General features: G+C 45.6%; 8 non-coding genes across 8 annotated transcripts; all 8 read left to right on the forward strand.

Moving 5' to 3' along the window:
- Positions 1-2,521: 2,521 nt before the first annotated feature.
- On the forward strand, positions 2,522-2,594 carry trnav-cac (transfer RNA valine (anticodon CAC)). Its single transcript has one exon. It is a non-coding gene; the product is annotated as a tRNA-Val (tRNA).
- Positions 2,595-4,276: 1,682 nt separating this feature from the next.
- trnal-cag (transfer RNA leucine (anticodon CAG)) lies at positions 4,277-4,358 on the forward strand. The gene has a single exon. It is a non-coding gene; the product is annotated as a tRNA-Leu (tRNA).
- Positions 4,359-5,577: 1,219 nt separating this feature from the next.
- On the forward strand, positions 5,578-5,650 carry trnav-cac (transfer RNA valine (anticodon CAC)). The gene has a single exon. It is a non-coding gene; the product is annotated as a tRNA-Val (tRNA).
- A 1,682-nt stretch (positions 5,651-7,332) lies between these two features.
- trnal-cag (transfer RNA leucine (anticodon CAG)) lies at positions 7,333-7,414 on the forward strand. Its single transcript has one exon. It is a non-coding gene; the product is annotated as a tRNA-Leu (tRNA).
- A 1,219-nt stretch (positions 7,415-8,633) lies between these two features.
- Positions 8,634-8,706, forward strand: trnav-cac (transfer RNA valine (anticodon CAC)). Its single transcript has one exon. It is a non-coding gene; the product is annotated as a tRNA-Val (tRNA).
- A 1,682-nt stretch (positions 8,707-10,388) lies between these two features.
- Positions 10,389-10,470, forward strand: trnal-cag (transfer RNA leucine (anticodon CAG)). Its single transcript has one exon. It is a non-coding gene; the product is annotated as a tRNA-Leu (tRNA).
- A 1,219-nt stretch (positions 10,471-11,689) lies between these two features.
- On the forward strand, positions 11,690-11,762 carry trnav-cac (transfer RNA valine (anticodon CAC)). Its single transcript has one exon. It is a non-coding gene; the product is annotated as a tRNA-Val (tRNA).
- A 1,682-nt stretch (positions 11,763-13,444) lies between these two features.
- Positions 13,445-13,526, forward strand: trnal-cag (transfer RNA leucine (anticodon CAG)). Its single transcript has one exon. It is a non-coding gene; the product is annotated as a tRNA-Leu (tRNA).
- The last annotated feature ends 892 nt before the right edge of the window (positions 13,527-14,418 follow it).

Raw genomic sequence — 14,418 nt, forward strand, 5'->3', positions numbered from 1 at the left:
TAGTGGCTCATTCAATCAGCAACAGCAATGAAAGAAATTGCACTCTCAGAGGAACCTTTCGACTTGCGCATTCATAGCGTCGCTAGTATTAAGGTCCGCCCCGAGATCTAAGTCATGTTGGAACTGAAACGGAGGAATCGACAGAGAGGCTACAGAATGACATCGCATCCATTTGGTTTTCTTTAAATTACTGACGAGCAGGAAAATGTAAACGGGGAGGGCGAGTGGAGAAGTGAGGCAGTTGCAGCTCTGGTGAAATTCCTTCTTTGTGATTCACTCAGCAACCAGAGACGTGAAGGTGACTCAGGCGTGAAAGCTCTTCACATCGAGAACAAAAAGCACTCAAGGGCAGTTAGCACCTCTTCCGGAGTGGGGGGTGCGGTGAGGTAATTACCTTGTGACTTCTGTTACGATGTTCAGAAACTGCCGTTTTGATTGAGGTGAACAGAAACTGCATTTCTAAAAAGCACCATGGAATTTAACAAAATTTATCGAGTCGCTTGTCGTCGATTCCCACATAGGTTTCCAACGCAGTTGGTATCCATGTGGCTCATGTCCAGGTGTGAACATCTCTGCAGCACATTGCACGGTTAAGGTAAAAGGCAAGGAAAGTCGCTTCTAGAACTGGCTCCGAGGTCAGAGCATCCTCACAATGTGATCTGTCGTTCTCGGATTGTAATGTTACCTCCGGTTTTCGGGTGGAGAACATTCTTTGGGACTCTTATTCTGAAAAAAAAAACAGACACAGTGACTGAAACTATGCTGCACGGTATGATGTGGATTACGGCCTGCTCAGGTTTGTGCATTTTCCCTGTAGTCCGGTGTGTTTGGTGTTCCGTGTAAACGTGAAAGTCGTCCTGTTTCGAGCAATGGGTGAAATCATTTAGCAAAGCGAGATTCGAAATTGCAGTAATGTCAAGCAGCTCATGGTTATTTGACCAAATCATAAGCGAACCCATATTCTTAAGCACTCACAGATACATTTGTAGCTGAAAAGAGTCTGAGAAGATAGACTCAGTTTACCATTGATTTTTGTCTGGATTGATGGGCTATCAATATCTGCTGCGAAATTGACATTGTAGCTGTGCCAGTCCGAGAGGACATCCCAGCAGCTGTGCGAGTCCGAGAGGAATCATGGAACCCTTATCATGTGACTTTGCATCTGTTGTTATGCAGGAGCACAATTGGAAATACAAGAAAATAAGAAGGCGCGGCCGGCTGGTAGTGTGGCCGAGCGGTCTTAGGCGCTGGATCCAGGTTCCAGTCTCGAAAGGGGCGTGGGTTCGAATCCCACCACTGCCTTTTCTGCTGATCAACTCCAACGCTGCAGCTTGTTAAAATGCTGTTTCGGTGCCCACTGTATATTGATGTTGAAAACAAAAGTAAAAGGGGTTTGCTTCCCAGGGAACTAACTGTGGTGTGGGATACTGCCAAATATTTCAAAATGTCTCTACTGTCATGATCGTGTTCGCCTCCCGCTCGGAAAATCGCAAACAGTTCTGCCATCCCAGGCAAGTTGAGCTTTTTGAAAGAGTCGTTTGGAAATGCCCTGTTGTTAGTTGTGAGATTACTTTATGACTCATGCCCTCGGACTGTATCACATTTAGCATTCATGCATCTCTGTGTCTGAAAATGCATGAGATATGCCAGTTTGTTTGTGTTCCGTGTTAAATGCTTTCTGTTTTGCGATTCGCTCAATACATTTCGATTTAACAGGGTTTCTGAGGTAACTTCCAGCAGCAAAAATTCTCAGCAGAGGACCTGGGAAAATTTCGCAGAGTATGGTCAGTCGGAGCTAAAGTAAGGAAGTCGTTCGTTTCTGCAGTGTTTCACAATACTACCTCTCCCGTGAGCAATCGAACAGACTAAATGTTTGTGCCACAGACTGCGATGGCAAACTCCGCTAAAAAGTAATCCTTTAAAGCCGGTAACATGACGTAATTGGGGTACATCGTGGAAAAAGATACTTCGGTGGACCTCATCCGTGCTCACCACATCGCCAAAATTAAACAAGTCCCGTTCCCCAGCATTTGGCCCCAATCCCTCTAAACGCATCATATCCAGAAACTCACCCGATTACCTTTGCAATTTTCTGAGTGTAATAGCCTCCTCCACTTCCTCTGGTAGATCATTCCAAACACGCACAACCTTCTTTGTGGGAAATGTGCCTCAGGTCCTTTGTCACTTTCAGCCCAATCACCTTAAAGCTATGCTCTCGAGTTTTCAACTCACACCAACTTGGGTAAAACTCAGTTAACCACCCTTCCATAAGGTCATGTTGCAGCTGTTACGCTGCAGGGAAAGTCGTCCAAGCCTATTCCACCTCGCCCTACGGTACAAACATCGACGACAGCTTTGTCTATATTTTGTCATCAATTTAACGTGTCTTTTTTTTTACGTTTTCAAGATGTCAATTACGCTGGACAACAACGACCTATTGGAAACAAAAAGGTGAAACGTAGAACGGATTCAACTTTCAGTGTTGGACGCCATTGAGTCGCAGCACTGCCGACTCCGGCTTGTTTCTGTAGTGTAGTGGTCATCACGTTCGCCTCACACGCGAAAGGTCCCCAGTTCGAAACTGGGCAGAAACTGCTTTGTTCTTCAACTGCAGCCTTTTACATGGACAAGAGCTGAGCTTTCTTGCATGCTTTCCCATCTGCAAACCTGCCTTCGAATTTCCTTGAACAAATCTGCTCTGGTCGTGAAATGTAATGCAATTCCATTTCATTACAGTGCAAAGCGTTGTTAAGTTTTTCTCCAACCTGGTTCTGATCATATGCCATTCTGTTGGAGAGTGTAGTTACCGCCTTCTGATCCTTCCACGAAAAGCAGTACCGCATTTGCCTTCCTTGCGCAGGCGGCTCGGTTCAAAGACAGGAAAGAAGCAGATGCTCTGGTGTCACAGCGCACCACGAATTCCTGAACTTGTCTGTTTGTCAAATGTACCCCAAGGTCGTCTCAGAAAGACCTCATTTGGAAGCTGTCAATCGTGATTCAACGTGCGAGAATTGGCACCAGATATCCTGAATCATGTTTTGGAGCAATTCGCACGTTAGTGGCTCATTCAATCAGCAACAGCAATGAAAGAAATTGCACTCTCAGAGGAACCTTTCGACTTGCGCATTCATAGCGTCGCTAGTATTAAGGTCCGCCCCGAGATCTAAGTCATGTTGGAACTGAAACGGAGGAATCGACAGAGAGGCTACAGAATGACATCGCATCCATTTGGTTTTCTTTAAATTACTGACGAGCAGGAAAATGTAAACGGGGAGGGCGAGTGGAGAAGTGAGGCAGTTGCAGCTCTGGTGAAATTCCTTCTTTGTCATTCACTCAGCAACCAGAGACGTGAAGGTGACTCAGGCGTGAAAGCTCTTCACATCGAGAACAAAAAGCACTCAAGGGCAGTTAGCACCTCTTCCGGAGTGGGGGGTGCGGTGAGGTAATTACCTTGTGACTTCTGTTACGATGTTCAGAAACTGCCGTTTTGATTGAGGTGAACAGAAACTGCATTTCTAAAAAGCACCATGGAATTTAACAAAATTTATCGAGTCGCTTGTCGTCGATTCCCACATAGGTTTCCAACGCAGTTGGTATCCATGTGGCTCATGTCCAGGTGTGAACATCTCTGCAGCACATTGCACGGTTAAGGTAAAAGGCAAGGAAAGTCGCTTCTAGAACTGGCTCCGAGGTCAGAGCATCCTCACAATGTGATCTGTCGTTCTCGGATTGTAATGTTACCTCCGGTTTTCGGGTGGAGAACATTCTTTGGGACTCTTATTCTGAAAAAAAAAACAGACACAGTGACTGAAACTATGCTGCACGGTATGATGTGGATTACGGCCTGCTCAGGTTTGTGCATTTTCCCTGTAGTCCGGTGTGTTTGGTGTTCCGTGTAAACGTGAAAGTCGTCCTGTTTCGAGCAATGGGTGAAATCATTTAGCAAAGCGAGATTCGAAATTGCAGTAATGTCAAGCAGCTCATGGTTATTTGACCAAATCATAAGCGAACCCATATTCTTAAGCACTCACAGATACATTTGTAGCTGAAAAGAGTCTGAGAAGATAGACTCAGTTTACCATTGATTTTTGTCTGGATTGATGGGCTATCAATATCTGCTGCGAAATTGACATTGTAGCTGTGCCAGTCCGAGAGGACATCCCAGCAGCTGTGCGAGTCCGAGAGGAATCATGGAACCCTTATCATGTGACTTTGCATCTGTTGTTATGCAGGAGCACAATTGGAAATACAAGAAAATAAGAAGGCGCGGCCGGCTGGTAGTGTGGCCGAGCGGTCTAAGGCGCTGGATCCAGGTTCCAGTCTCGAAAGGGGCGTGGGTTCGAATCCCACCACTGCCATTTCTGCTGATCAACTCCAACGCTGCAGCTTGTTAAAATGCTGTTTCGGTGCCCACTGTATATTGATGTTGAAAACAAAAGTAAAAGGGGTTTGCTTCCCAGGGAACTAACTGTGGTGTGGGATACTGCCAAATATTTCAAAATGTCTCTACTGTCATGATCGTGTTCGCCTCCCGCTCGGAAAATCGCAAACAGTTCTGCCATCCCAGGCAAGTTGAGCTTTTTGAAAGAGTCGTTTGGAAATGCCCTGTTGTTAGTTGTGAGATTACTTTATGACTCATGCCCTCGGACTGTATCACATTTAGCATTCATGCATCTCTGTGTCTGAAAATGCATGAGATATGCCAGTTTGTTTGTGTTCCGTGTTAAATGCTTTCTGTTTTGCGATTCGCTCAATACATTTCGATTTAACAGGGTTTCTGAGGTAACTTCCAGCAGCAAAAATTCTCAGCAGAGGACCTGGGAAAATTTCGCAGAGTATGGTCAGTCGGAGCTAAAGTAAGGAAGTCGTTCGTTTCTGCAGTGTTTCACAATACTACCTCTCCCGTGAGCAATCGAACAGACTAAATGTTTGTGCCACAGACTGCGATGGCAAACTCCGCTAAAAAGTAATCCTTTAAAGCCGGTAACATGACGTAATTGGGGTACATCGTGGAAAAAGATACTTCGGTGGACCTCATCCGTGCTCACCACATCGCCAAAATTAAACAAGTCCCGTTCCCCAGCATTTGGCCCCAATCCCTCTAAACGCATCATATCCAGAAACTCACCCGATTACCTTTGCAATTTTCTGAGTGTAATAGCCTCCTCCACTTCCTCTGGTAGATCATTCCAAACACGCACAACCTTCTTTGTGGGAAATGTGCCTCAGGTCCTTTGTCACTTTCAGCCCAATCACCTTAAAGCTATGCTCTCGAGTTTTCAACTCACACCAACTTGGGTAAAACTCAGTTAACCACCCTTCCATAAGGTCATGTTGCAGCTGTTACGCTGCAGGGAAAGTCGTCCAAGCCTATTCCACCTCGCCCTACGGTACAAACATCGACGACAGCTTTGTCTATATTTTGTCATCAATTTAACGTGTCTTTTTTTTTACGTTTTCAAGATGTCAATTACGCTGGACAACAACGACCTATTGGAAACAAAAAGGTGAAACGTAGAACGGATTCAACTTTCAGTGTTGGACGCCATTGAGTCGCAGCACTGCCGACTCCGGCTTGTTTCTGTAGTGTAGTGGTCATCACGTTCGCCTCACACGCGAAAGGTCCCCAGTTCGAAACTGGGCAGAAACTGCTTTGTTCTTCAACTGCAGCCTTTTACATGGACAAGAGCTGAGCTTTCTTGCATGCTTTCCCATCTGCAAACCTGCCTTCGAATTTCCTTGAACAAATCTGCTCTGGTCGTGAAATGTAATGCAATTCCATTTCATTACAGTGCAAAGCGTTGTTAAGTTTTTCTCCAACCTGGTTCTGATCATATGCCATTCTGTTGGAGAGTGTAGTTACCGCCTTCTGATCCTTCCACGAAAAGCAGTACCGCATTTGCCTTCCTTGCGCAGGCGGCTCGGTTCAAAGACAGGAAAGAAGCAGATGCTCTGGTGTCACAGCGCACCACGAATTCCTGAACTTGTCTGTTTGTCAAATGTACCCCAAGGTCGTCTCAGAAAGACCTCATTTGGAAGCTGTCAATCGTGATTCAACGTGCGAGAATTGGCACCAGATATCCTGAATCATGTTTTGGAGCAATTCGCACGTTAGTGGCTCATTCAATCAGCAACAGCAATGAAAGAAATTGCACTCTCAGAGGAACCTTTCGACTTGCGCATTCATAGCGTCGCTAGTATTAAGGTCCGCCCCGAGATCTAAGTCATGTTGGAACTGAAACGGAGGAATCGACAGAGAGGCTACAGAATGACATCGCATCCATTTGGTTTTCTTTAAATTACTGACGAGCAGGAAAATGTAAACGGGGAGGGCGAGTGGAGAAGTGAGGCAGTTGCAGCTCTGGTGAAATTCCTTCTTTGTGATTCACTCAGCAACCAGAGACGTGAAGGTGACTCAGGCGTGAAAGCTCTTCACATCGAGAACAAAAAGCACTCAAGGGCAGTTAGCACCTCTTCCGGAGTGGGGGGTGCGGTGAGGTAATTACCTTGTGACTTCTGTTACGATGTTCAGAAACTGCCGTTTTGATTGAGGTGAACAGAAACTGCATTTCTAAAAAGCACCATGGAATTTAACAAAATTTATCGAGTCGCTTGTCGTCGATTCCCACATAGGTTTCCAACGCAGTTGGTATCCATGTGGCTCATGTCCAGGTGTGAACATCTCTGCAGCACATTGCACGGTTAAGGTAAAAGGCAAGGAAAGTCGCTTCTAGAACTGGCTCCGAGGTCAGAGCATCCTCACAATGTGATCTGTCGTTCTCGGATTGTAATGTTACCTCCGGTTTTCGGGTGGAGAACATTCTTTGGGACTCTTATTCTGAAAAAAAAAACAGACACAGTGACTGAAACTATGCTGCACGGTATGATGTGGATTACGGCCTGCTCAGGTTTGTGCATTTTCCCTGTAGTCCGGTGTGTTTGGTGTTCCGTGTAAACGTGAAAGTCGTCCTGTTTCGAGCAATGGGTGAAATCATTTAGCAAAGCGAGATTCGAAATTGCAGTAATGTCAAGCAGCTCATGGTTATTTGACCAAATCATAAGCGAACCCATATTCTTAAGCACTCACAGATACATTTGTAGCTGAAAAGAGTCTGAGAAGATAGACTCAGTTTACCATTGATTTTTGTCTGGATTGATGGGCTATCAATATCTGCTGCGAAATTGACATTGTAGCTGTGCCAGTCCGAGAGGACATCCCAGCAGCTGTGCGAGTCCGAGAGGAATCATGGAACCCTTATCATGTGACTTTGCATCTGTTGTTATGCAGGAGCACAATTGGAAATACAAGAAAATAAGAAGGCGCGGCCGGCTGGTAGTGTGGCCGAGCGGTCTAAGGCGCTGGATCCAGGTTCCAGTCTCGAAAGGGGCGTGGGTTCGAATCCCACCACTGCCATTTCTGCTGATCAACTCCAACGCTGCAGCTTGTTAAAATGCTGTTTCGGTGCCCACTGTATATTGATGTTGAAAACAAAAGTAAAAGGGGTTTGCTTCCCAGGGAACTAACTGTGGTGTGGGATACTGCCAAATATTTCAAAATGTCTCTACTGTCATGATCGTGTTCGCCTCCCGCTCGGAAAATCGCAAACAGTTCTGCCATCCCAGGCAAGTTGAGCTTTTTGAAAGAGTCGTTTGGAAATGCCCTGTTGTTAGTTGTGAGATTACTTTATGACTCATGCCCTCGGACTGTATCACATTTAGCATTCATGCATCTCTGTGTCTGAAAATGCATGAGATATGCCAGTTTGTTTGTGTTCCGTGTTAAATGCTTTCTGTTTTGCGATTCGCTCAATACATTTCGATTTAACAGGGTTTCTGAGGTAACTTCCAGCAGCAAAAATTCTCAGCAGAGGACCTGGGAAAATTTCGCAGAGTATGGTCAGTCGGAGCTAAAGTAAGGAAGTCGTTCGTTTCTGCAGTGTTTCACAATACTACCTCTCCCGTGAGCAATCGAACAGACTAAATGTTTGTGCCACAGACTGCGATGGCAAACTCCGCTAAAAAGTAATCCTTTAAAGCCGGTAACATGACGTAATTGGGGTACATCGTGGAAAAAGATACTTCGGTGGACCTCATCCGTGCTCACCACATCGCCAAAATTAAACAAGTCCCGTTCCCCAGCATTTGGCCCCAATCCCTCTAAACGCATCATATCCAGAAACTCACCCGATTACCTTTGCAATTTTCTGAGTGTAATAGCCTCCTCCACTTCCTCTGGTAGATCATTCCAAACACGCACAACCTTCTTTGTGGGAAATGTGCCTCAGGTCCTTTGTCACTTTCAGCCCAATCACCTTAAAGCTATGCTCTCGAGTTTTCAACTCACACCAACTTGGGTAAAACTCAGTTAACCACCCTTCCATAAGGTCATGTTGCAGCTGTTACGCTGCAGGGAAAGTCGTCCAAGCCTATTCCACCTCGCCCTACGGTACAAACATCGACGACAGCTTTGTCTATATTTTGTCATCAATTTAACGTGTCTTTTTTTTTACGTTTTCAAGATGTCAATTACGCTGGACAACAACGACCTATTGGAAACAAAAAGGTGAAACGTAGAACGGATTCAACTTTCAGTGTTGGACGCCATTGAGTCGCAGCACTGCCGACTCCGGCTTGTTTCTGTAGTGTAGTGGTCATCACGTTCGCCTCACACGCGAAAGGTCCCCAGTTCGAAACTGGGCAGAAACTGCTTTGTTCTTCAACTGCAGCCTTTTACATGGACAAGAGCTGAGCTTTCTTGCATGCTTTCCCATCTGCAAACCTGCCTTCGAATTTCCTTGAACAAATCTGCTCTGGTCGTGAAATGTAATGCAATTCCATTTCATTACAGTGCAAAGCGTTGTTAAGTTTTTCTCCAACCTGGTTCTGATCATATGCCATTCTGTTGGAGAGTGTAGTTACCGCCTTCTGATCCTTCCACGAAAAGCAGTACCGCATTTGCCTTCCTTGCGCAGGCGGCTCGGTTCAAAGACAGGAAAGAAGCAGATGCTCTGGTGTCACAGCGCACCACGAATTCCTGAACTTGTCTGTTTGTCAAATGTACCCCAAGGTCGTCTCAGAAAGACCTCATTTGGAAGCTGTCAATCGTGATTCAACGTGCGAGAATTGGCACCAGATATCCTGAATCATGTTTTGGAGCAATTCGCACGTTAGTGGCTCATTCAATCAGCAACAGCAATGAAAGAAATTGCACTCTCAGAGGAACCTTTCGACTTGCGCATTCATAGCGTCGCTAGTATTAAGGTCCGCCCCGAGATCTAAGTCATGTTGGAACTGAAACGGAGGAATCGACAGAGAGGCTACAGAATGACATCGCATCCATTTGGTTTTCTTTAAATTACTGACGAGCAGGAAAATGTAAACGGGGAGGGCGAGTGGAGAAGTGAGGCAGTTGCAGCTCTGGTGAAATTCCTTCTTTGTGATTCACTCAGCAACCAGAGACGTGAAGGTGACTCAGGCGTGAAAGCTCTTCACATCGAGAACAAAAAGCACTCAAGGGCAGTTAGCACCTCTTCCGGAGTGGGGGGTGCGGTGAGGTAATTACCTTGTGACTTCTGTTACGATGTTCAGAAACTGCCGTTTTGATTGAGGTGAACAGAAACTGCATTTCTAAAAAGCACCATGGAATTTAACAAAATTTATCGAGTCGCTTGTCGTCGATTCCCACATAGGTTTCCAACGCAGTTGGTATCCATGTGGCTCATGTCCAGGTGTGAACATCTCTGCAGCACATTGCACGGTTAAGGTAAAAGGCAAGGAAAGTCGCTTCTAGAACTGGCTCCGAGGTCAGAGCATCCTCACAATGTGATCTGTCGTTCTCGGATTGTAATGTTACCTCCGGTTTTCGGGTGGAGAACATTCTTTGGGACTCTTATTCTGAAAAAAAAAACAGACACAGTGACTGAAACTATGCTGCACGGTATGATGTGGATTACGGCCTGCTCAGGTTTGTGCATTTTCCCTGTAGTCCGGTGTGTTTGGTGTTCCGTGTAAACGTGAAAGTCGTCCTGTTTCGAGCAATGGGTGAAATCATTTAGCAAAGCGAGATTCGAAATTGCAGTAATGTCAAGCAGCTCATGGTTATTTGACCAAATCATAAGCGAACCCATATTCTGAAGCACTCACAGATACATTTGTAGCTGAAAAGAGTCTGAGAAGATAGACTCAGTTTACCATTGATTTTTGTCTGGATTGATGGGCTATCAATATCTGCTGCGAAATTGACATTGTAGCTGTGCCAGTCCGAGAGGACATCCCAGCAGCTGTGCGAGTCCGAGAGGAATCATGGAACCCTTATCATGTGACTTTGCATCTGTTGTTATGCAGGAGCACAATTGGAAATACAAGAAAATAAGAAGGCGCGGCCGGCTGGTAGTGTGGCCGAGCGGTCTAAGGCGCTGGATCCAGGTTCCAGTCTCGAAAGGGGCGTGGGTTCGAATCCCACCACTGCCATTTCTGCTGATCAACTCCAACGCTGCAGCTTGTTAAAATGCTGTTTCGGTGCCCACTGTATATTGATGTTGAAAACAAAAGTAAAAGGGGTTTGCTTCCCAGGGAACTAACTGTGGTGTGGGATACTGCCAAATATTTCAAAATGTCTCTACTGTCATGATCGTGTTCGCCTCCCGCTCGGAAAATCGCAAACAGTTCTGCCATCCCAGGCAAGTTGAGCTTTTTGAAAGAGTCGTTTGGAAATGCCCTGTTGTTAGTTGTGAGATTACTTTATGACTCATGCCCTCGGACTGTATCACATTTAGCATTCATGCATCTCTGTGTCTGAAAATGCATGAGATATGCCAGTTTGTTTGTGTTCCGTGTTAAATGCTTTCTGTTTTGCGATTCGCTCAATACATTTCGATTTAACAGGGTTTCTGAGGTAACTTCCAGCAGCAAAAATTCTCAGCAGAGGACCTGGGAAAATTTCGCAGAGTATGGTCAGTCGGAGCTAAAGTAAGGAAGTCGTTCGTTTCTGCAGTGTTTCACAATACTACCTCTCCCGTGAGCAATCGAACAGACTAAATGTTTGTGCCACAGACTGCGATGGCAAACTCCGCTAAAAAGTAATCCTTTAAAGCCGGTAACATGACGTAATTGGGGTACATCGTGGAAAAAGATACTTCGGTGGACCTCATCCGTGCTCACCACATCGCCAAAATTAAACAAGTCCCGTTCCCCAGCATTTGGCCCCAATCCCTCTAAACGCATCATATCCAGAAACTCACCCGATTACCTTTGCAATTTTCTGAGTGTAATAGCCTCCTCCACTTCCTCTGGTAGATCATTCCAAACACGCACAACCTTCTTTGTGGGAAATGTGCCTCAGGTCCTTTGTCACTTTCAGCCCAATCACCTTAAAGCTATGCTCTCGAGTTTTCAACTCACACCAACTTGGGTAAAACTCAGTTAACCACCCTTCCATAAGGTCATGTTGCAGCTGTTACGCTGCAGGGAAAGTCGTCCAAGCCTATTCCACCTCGCCCTACGGTACAAACATCGACGACAGCTTTGTCTATATTTTGTCATCAATTTAACGTGTCTTTTTTTTTACGTTTTCAAGATGTCAATTACGCTGGACAACAACGAGCTATTGGAAACAAAAAGGTGAAACGTAGAACGGATTCAACTTTCAGTGTTGGACGCCATTGAGTCGCAGCACTGCCGACTCCGGCTTGTTTCTGTAGTGTAGTGGTCATCACGTTCGCCTCACACGCGAAAGGTCCCCAGTTCGAAACTGGGCAGAAACTGCTTTGTTCTTCAACTGCAGCCTTTTACATGGACAAGAGCTGAGCTTTCTTGCATGCTTTCCCATCTGCAAACCTGCCTTCGAATTTCCTTGAACAAATCTGCTCTGGTCGTGAAATGTAATGCAATTCCATTTCATTACAGTGCAAAGCGTTGTTAAGTTTTTCTCCAACCTGGTTCTGATCATATGCCATTCTGTTGGAGAGTGTAGTTACCGCCTTCTGATCCTTCCACGAAAAGCAGTACCGCATTTGCCTTCCTTGCGCAGGCGGCTCGGTTCAAAGACAGGAAAGAAGCAGATGCTCTGGTGTCACAGCGCACCACGAATTCCTGAACTTGTCTGTTTGTCAAATGTACCCCAAGGTCGTCTCAGAAAGACCTCATTTGGAAGCTGTCAATCGTGATTCAACGTGCGAGAATTGGCACCAGATATCCTGAATCATGTTTTGGAGCAATTCGCACGTTAGTGGCTCATTCAATCAGCAACAGCAATGAAAGAAATTGCACTCTCAGAGGAACCTTTCGACTTGCGCATTCATAGCGTCGCTAGTATTAAGGTCCGCCCCGAGATCTAAGTCATGTTGGAACTGAAACGGAGGAATCGACAGAGAGGCTACAGAATGACATCGCATCCATTTGGTTTTCTTTAAATTACTGACGAGCAGGAAAATGTAAACGGGGAGGGCGAGTGGAGAAGTGAGGCAGTTGCAGCTCTGGTGAAATTCCTTCTTTGTGATTCACTCAGCAACCAGAGACGTGAAGGTGACTCAGGCGTGAAAGCTCTTCACATCGAGAACAAAAAGCACTCAAGGGCAGTTAGCACCTCTTCCGGAGTGGGGGGTGCGGTGAGGTAATTACCTTGTGACTTCTGTTACGATGTTCAGAAACTGCCGTTTTGATTGAGGTGAACAGAAACTGCATTTCTAAAAAGCACCATGGAATTTAACAAAATTTATCGAGTCGCTTGTCGTCGATTCCCACATAGGTTTCCAACGCAGTTGGTATCCATGTGGCTCATGTCCAGGTGTGAACATCTCTGCAGCACATTGCACGGTTAAGGTAAAAGGCAAGGAAAGTCGCTTCTAGAACTGGCTCCGAGGTCAGAGCATCCTCACAATGTGATCTGTCGTTCTCGGATTGTAATGTTACCTCCGGTTTTCGGGTGGAGAACATTCTTTGGGACTCTTATTCTGAAAAAAAAAACAGACACAGTGACTGAAACTATGCTGCACGGTATGATGTGGATTACGGCCTGCTCAGGTTTGTGCATTTTCCCTGTAGTCCGGTGTGTTTGGTGTTCCGTGTAAACGTGAAAGTCGTCCTGTTTCGAGCAATGGGTGAAATCATTTAGCAAAGCGAGATTCGAAATTGCAGTAATGTCAAGCAGCTCATGGTTATTTGACCAAATCATAAGCGAACCCATATTCTGAAGCACTCACAGATACATTTGTAGCTGAAAAGAGTCTGAGAAGATAGACTCAGTTTACCATTGATTTTTGTCTGGATTGATGGGCTATCAATATCTGCTGCGAAATTGACATTGTAGCTGTGCCAGTCCGAGAGGACATCCCAGCAGCTGTGCGAGTCCGAGAGGAATCATGGAACCCTTATCATGTGACTTTGCATCTGTTGTTATGCAGGAGCACAATTGGAAATACAAGAAAATAAGAAGGCGCGGCCGGCTGGTAGTGTGGCCGAGCGGTCTAAGGCGCTGGATCCAGGTTCCAGTCTCGAAAGGGGCGTGGGTTCGAATCCCACCACTGCCATTTCTGCTGATCAACTCCAACGCTGCAGCTTGTTAAAATGCTGTTTCGGTGCCCACTGTATATTGATGTTGAAAACAAAAGTAAAAGGGGTTTGCTTCCCAGGGAACTAACTGTGGTGTGGGATACTGCCAAATATTTCAAAATGTCTCTACTGTCATGATCGTGTTCGCCTCCCGCTCGGAAAATCGCAAACAGTTCTGCCATCCCAGGCAAGTTGAGCTTTTTGAAAGAGTCGTTTGGAAATGCCCTGTTGTTAGTTGTGAGATTACTTTATGACTCATGCCCTCGGACTGTATCACATTTAGCATTCATGCATCTCTGTGTCTGAAAATGCATGAGATATGCCAGTTTGTTTGTGTTCCGTGTTAAATGCTTTCTGTTTTGCGATTCGCTCAATACATTTCGATTTAACAGGGTTTCTGAGGTAACTTCCAGCAGCAAAAATTCTCAGCAGAGGACCTGGGAAAATTTCGCAGAGTATGGTCAGTCGGAGCTAAAGTAAGGAAGTCGTTCGTTTCTGCAGTGTTTCACAATACTACCTCTCCCGTGAGCAATCGAACAGACTAAATGTTTGTGCCACAGACTGCGATGGCAAACTCCGCTAAAAAGTAATCCTTTAAAGCCGGTAACATGACGTAATTGGGGTACATCGTGGAAAAAGATACTTCGGTGGACCTCATCCGTGCTCACCACATCGCCAAAATTAAACAAGTCCCGTTCCCCAGCATTTGGCCCCAATCCCTCTAAACGCATCATATCCAGAAACTCACCCGATTACCTTTGCAATTTTCTGAGTGTAATAGCCTCCTCCACTTCCTCTGGTAGATCATTCCAAACACGCACAACCTTCTTTGTGGGAAATGTGCCTCAGGTCCTTTGTCACTTTCAGCCC

This window comes from Chiloscyllium plagiosum, unplaced genomic scaffold (assembly GCF_037043375.1).
Source record: "Chiloscyllium plagiosum isolate Xiang-an unplaced genomic scaffold, Cpla_swu_hap1 HiC_scaffold_42, whole genome shotgun sequence".
NCBI classification, from domain to species: Eukaryota; Metazoa; Chordata; class Chondrichthyes; order Orectolobiformes; family Hemiscylliidae; genus Chiloscyllium; species Chiloscyllium plagiosum.